The sequence below is a fragment of the Oncorhynchus masou genome, chromosome 18 (assembly GCF_036934945.1).
Source record: "Oncorhynchus masou masou isolate Uvic2021 chromosome 18, UVic_Omas_1.1, whole genome shotgun sequence".
Classification (NCBI taxonomy): Eukaryota; Metazoa; Chordata; class Actinopteri; order Salmoniformes; family Salmonidae; genus Oncorhynchus; species Oncorhynchus masou.
This window is the reverse complement of record NC_088229.1, coordinates 56,649,297-56,655,296: the sequence shown is the minus strand read 5'-3', so window position 1 is coordinate 56,655,296 and position 6,000 is coordinate 56,649,297. Positions and strand designations below refer to the sequence as shown.

Sequence of the window (6,000 nt, the reverse complement as noted above, 5' to 3'; positions counted from 1 at the left end):
ATTGGCTTGATGGGCACTTCTTACGTACCATACGGTCAAGCTGCTCTCACCACAGCTCAGTAGGTTTGAGATATGGTGACTGTGCTGGCCACTCCATTGTAGACAGAATACCAGCTGACTGCTTCTTCCCTAAATAGTTATTGCATAGTTTGGAGCTGGACTTTGGGTCATTGTCCTGTTGTAGGAGGAAATTGGCTCCAATTAAGCGCCGTCCACGGGGTATGGTATGGCGTTGCAAAATGGAGTGATAGCTTTCCGTCTTCAATATCCCTTTTACCCTGTACAAATCTCCCACTTTACCACCACCAAAGCACCCCCAGACCAACACATTGCCTCCACCATGCTTGACAGATGGTGTCAAGCACTCCTCCAGCATCTTTTCATTTTTTCTGCGTCTCACGAATGTTCTTCTTTGTGATGTGAACACCTCAAAATTAAGATTTGTCTGTCCATAACACTTTTTTTCCAATCTTACTCTGTCCAGTGTCTGTGTTATTTTGCCCATCTTAATCTTTTATTTTTATTGGCCAGTCTGAGATATGGCGTTTTCTTTGCAACTCTGCCTAGAAGGCCAGCATCCCAGAGTCGCTTCATCACTGTTGACATTGAGACGGGTGTTTTGTGGGTACTATTTAATGAAGCCGCCAGTTGAGGACTTGTGAGGCTTCTTGCTCAGTTGTGCACCGGGGCCTCCCACTACTCTTTCTATTCTGGTTAGAGCCGGTTTGCGCTGTTCTGTGAAGGGAGTAGTACACAACGTTGTACGAGATCTTCAGTTTCGTGGCAATTTCTTGCATGGAATAGCCTTAATTTCTCAGAACAAGAATATACTGACGAGTTTCAGAAGAATGTTCTTTGTTTCCGGCCATTTTGAGCCTGTAATCGAACCCACAAATGCTGATGCTCCAGATACTCAACTAGTCTAAAGAAGGCCAGTTTTATTGCTTCGTTATTCAGAACAGTTTTCAGCAGTGCTAACATAATTGCAAATTGATTTCTAATGATCAATTAGCCTTTTAAAATGATAAACTTGGATTAGCTAACACAGCTAGTGTGATGGTTGCTGATAATGGGCCCCTGTACGCCTATGTAGATATTCCATAAAATTCTGCCGTTTCCAGCTACAATAGTAACATGAACAATGTCTACACTGTATTTCTAATCAATTTTGTTATTTTAATGGACCACAAATTTGCTTTTCTTTCAAAAACAAGTACATTTCCAAGTGACCCCAAACTTTTGAACAGTAGTACAATTATCAATGAGCCAATGATCAACCACACAGAATGCATTTGCATGCGATCGGTTCTTCCAAAGATTCTGCCGACAGTAGGTCAATAGAGACTGAACACTAGAGACTGATTTTGTTGGGAAGACTTTCAGGACACACGGTAGTAACTACAAATAGACCTCAAGTCTACAACACAACCAGACGGTTCGGGCACAATGTGTCCCTTCTGACACAAATAACTCAATCCCCCTGATTGACTTGATTTAGTGACATGTTTCACATATGGACAGTCCAGGGATATTTGACCCCCGATCTTGATAAGAAATGACCATACCAGACACTTTTGGATAACATAAATGGGAAACTAATAAAATAATAACAGTAGGCTACACCAACATTAGAGTACATTCATACAATGTTTTGGGTAAATTGCCACATTAGATTTGCTGTGGGAAATGAGGAAATAGTTCATTTCTAGTGCACGGATGCTTGTCAAATAGATAAATCGCCCTTAGTCTGTTAACCTTTTACTGCAGTGGGCTAAATCAGGGTCACACAGAGTGATTCTTAGTAGTCTCAAACACATCTACTTGGAAACAAAAGTATTCACCTCACACACATGGTTATGGGCTTAAGAAAAAGAAAACACCTGCACCATATTAGATTTAGAGTTGAGATGTATTACATGTTGAGTTTGCGTCACAATGTACATCACAGAAGACTGAAATATAACAAAACAGTTTGACATAGAAACACCTGTTATTTAAAATCATCTTGATTAATTATGAAAAGTATCAATAACGTTCCACCCATGAGACCAAAGGAAGCTTTTGGTCATTGACTGCAGGAAAGGGCTACGAAAGGACTGAGTTGTTCTCTTGACAATCGGGCAAACACACAGTATCTCTTGAAAGGCTTTGGTTGCAAGCAGGACTAAGGCAGAGAGGATGAGGCGAAGCGAGAAGGCTCACTCTCACCAAAAATCTGTCCAGAATAAGCCCAAATGCATTTCTGTGGGCTTAATATGCAGACCTAATCTTGTCGCCTGGCTTCCTGCTTTTGGGACAACGACTCCCATTGTTAGGACGGAGAGTTGAGCATCTCATCGTTATATATAGATCTCTGAATAAGGTAACACCTACATAACCTTTTAGGGAGCGGTAAAGAGGTGCCCTATAATGGTTGGAATTGACATCAGTTGTGCGGGTGAATTTGGCGCATATTGATGGTTTAAGCGAGACATCAGCTGGTTGCAAAAGGCCCCCTTGTTATTTGACTAATCTGATAGGCTCCATTTTGTATGCTACCCGTTAGCCTATCCACGTGATGTCACGTGATGAAAGGTGTGAAAACCGACAATAGGCTCCTGTTTGTGTTTTCCCTGGCTGAGTTGACGAGCTGTTTTGGGCCATCAGTTGATTGACAGATGTAGGTCTACTGTAGATCGGTCAACTTTCCTCCAGTGGGGATGTTTTGGGCCATCAGTTGATTGACAGATATAGGTCTACTGTAGATCGGTCAACTTTCCTCCAGTGGGGATGTTTTGGGCCATCAGTTGATTGACAGATGTAGGTCTACTGTAGATCGATCAACTTTCCTCCAGTGGGGATGTTTTGGGCCATCAGTTGATTGACAGATATAGGTCTACTGTAGATCGATCAACTTTCCTCCAGTGGGGATTTTTTGAGCCATCAGTTGATTGACAGATGTAGGTCTACTGTAGATCGATCAACTTTCCTCCAGTGGGGATGTTTTGGGCCATCAGTTGATTGACAGATATAGGTCTACTGTAGATCGATCAACTTTCCTCCAGTGGGGATGTTTTGGGCCATCAGTTGATTGACAGATGTAGGTCTACTGTAGATCGATCAACTTTCCTCCAGTGGGGATGTTTTGGGCCATCAGTTGATTGACAGATATAGGTCTACTGTAGATCGATCAACTTTCCTCCAGTGGGGATGTTTTGGGCCACCAGTTGATTGACAGATGTAGGTCTACTGTAGATCGATCAACTTTCCTCCAGTGGGGATGTTTTGGGCCATCAGTTAATTGACAGATATAGGTCTACTGTAGATCGATCAACTTTCCTCCAGTGGGGATGTTTTGGGCCATCAGTTGATTGACAGATGTAGGTCTACTGTAGATCGGTCAACTTTCCTCCAGTGGGGATGTTTTGGGCCATCAGTTGATTGACAGATGTAGGTCTACTGTAGATCGGTCAACTTTCCTCCAGTGGGGATGTTTTGGGCCATCAGTTGATTGACAGATATAGGTCTACTGTAGATCGATCAACTTTCCTCCAGTGGGGATGTTTTGGGCCATCAGTTGATTGACAGATGTAGGTCTACTGTAGATCGATCAACTTTCCTCCAGTGGGGATGTTTTGGGCCATCAGTTGATTGACAGATATAGGTCTACTGTAGATCGATCAACTTTCCTCCAGTGGGGATGTTTTGGGCCATCAGTTGATTGACAGATGTAGGTCTACTGTAGATCGATCAACTTTCCTCCAGTGGGGATGTTTTGGGCCATCAGTTGATTGACAGATATAGGTCTACTGTAGATCGATCAACTTTCCTCCAGTGGGGATGTTTTGGGCCATCAGTTGATTGACAGATGTAGGTCTACTGTAGATCGGTCAACTTTCCTCCAGTGGGGATGTTTTGGGCCATCAGTTGATTGACAGATATAGGTCTACTGTAGATCGATCAACTTTCCTCCAGTGGGGATGTTTTGGGCCACAGTTGATTGACAGATGTAGGAAGATGACTTTCCTCCAGTGGGGATGTTTTGGGCTATCAGATGTAGGTCTACTGTAGATCGATCAACTTTCCTCCAGTGGGGATGTTTTGGGCCATCAGTTGATTGACAGATGTAGGTCTACTGTAGATCGGTCAACTTTCCTCCAGTGGGGATGTTTTGGGCCATCAGTTGATTGACAGATATAGGTCTACTGTAGATCGGTCAACTTTCCTCCAGTGGGGTTGCTCGCCCCACATTTTATAGTTGTGTAATTTGCAGAGGTGGGTAGAATAATGAAAATCTGTACATACGTAAAGGACAGTTCCTTGGACTGTAATTCTGTCAAGTAAAAGTAAATGTATCCACTTCAACTACTTAAGAAAGAGTGAAAAGTAACCGATCAGAAAACAACTTAATAGGTAGTAGTTACATATTGAGTTAGTACGTTTTTAAATACTTTATGGTAAACTGTGACAGCGAATCAAAAGGACAGGAACTTAGTGAAATTGATTTGACATTCATTTATTATTTAAGTCTGCTAGCACCATTATTTAAGTCTGCCAGCACCATTATTTAAGTCTGCTAGCACCATTATTTAAGTCTGCCAGCACCATTATTTAAGTCTGCCAGCACCATTATTTAAGTCTGCCAGCACCATTATTTAAGTCTGCCAGCACCATTATTTAAGTCTGCCAGCACCATTATTTAAGTCTGCCAGCACCATTATTTAAGTCTGCCAGCACCATTTTGCAGATGTCCTCCAGCACCATTATTTAAGTCTGCCAGCACCATTTTGCAGATGTCCTCCAGCACCGGTAGTCTTGAAAGAAGACTGACAGCAAACAAAGTCCATAGGTGGTACAGTTTCAATGACGGTCTGATTCAAAGTTGACTCAAATCAATGTGCTCAATTTCATAAAAAGGTCAATGGTACTTGACATTGGAATAATACAAAACAAAAATGTAATAGCATTAATGAAAATGTATTTCACAATATAATTTCAAGGACATGTGATGGTGAATGCCTACTAAAAATGTCTACGCCAAGTGTGATGTTTAATCTTCCACTCAGAATGAAATCGGGTAACTATTGCAACAGTCAGACAACGATCAGTATCGACATTTCTCTTGTCAGTCGTGTTACTAGTGTGCAAATCAGACACAGGTCAGCAAGGAATAAACACGAAGGTTGGTATCCAGGTAAGAATCATACACTGCAGATATCAATTGCCACGGTCAACTCAAGCTTACTGAGATGATACACGGACTGCATTGACAGACGTGCTTATAGGCCTCGTCATGAAAACAAAAGGACATTTCAGAGACACACAAACACACCCAGAGTGAGAGAGAGCGCAGTGGAGTGACCGGATTCTGCGCCGGACGGACCACTTGACCTAGCTAACGTTAGCTAGCAGCATGGTTGGACACTGCAGCCAGCTAACGTTAGCTAGCTGCATGGTTGGACACTGCAGCTAGCTAATGTTAGCTAGCTGCATGGTTGGACACTGCAGCTAGCTAGCGACCTTAGCCAGCGTCTCTGGTGGCAACCTCACGTGATAGCTATTGCCACACACGTCTGATTCGTCTTTTCAGTGTTTATGCCGGTGACATGCTGACCACACCGCTCGCGTTTGCAAAATAAATGTACACATGCATGCTATTCAGTCATTGCACCCGCACTGCTCGCGCGTGTCAACGAGCGTCTGCGTAGACAGGCGCTAAAATAGAACTTGGTTCTATTTGTGATGCTTCACGCGCTGCAAGTCCCGCCTCTTCCTTACATATACCCACATGGGTGATTGAAAGATGAACTGAGGTCCACACTCCAGTCCAGTTGGCAGTGGTAATGCACCTTAAAGTTGGTTGCTAACCACTATATAGAGTCCAACAAAGAAGAAACCTGAAGGAGGAGAGATTACTAGAAACAAACCCGGTTCACCATCTTTTCTGTGGATTAATTGTTGGTTGGAGTAGAGGACCTTGTCTATTTCAGGTAAAATAACATCCCAATGTTTATATCCCAG

The 6,000-nt window shown here is 42.8% G+C and overlaps 1 protein-coding gene across 1 annotated transcript in view; it reads left to right on the top strand.

Moving 5' to 3' along the window:
- Positions 1–6,000, top strand: part of ankfn1b (ankyrin repeat and fibronectin type III domain containing 1b) — an 84,473-nt gene that overhangs the window by 73,566 nt on the left and 4,907 nt on the right. The gene's annotated exons all lie outside the window — the stretch shown is intronic.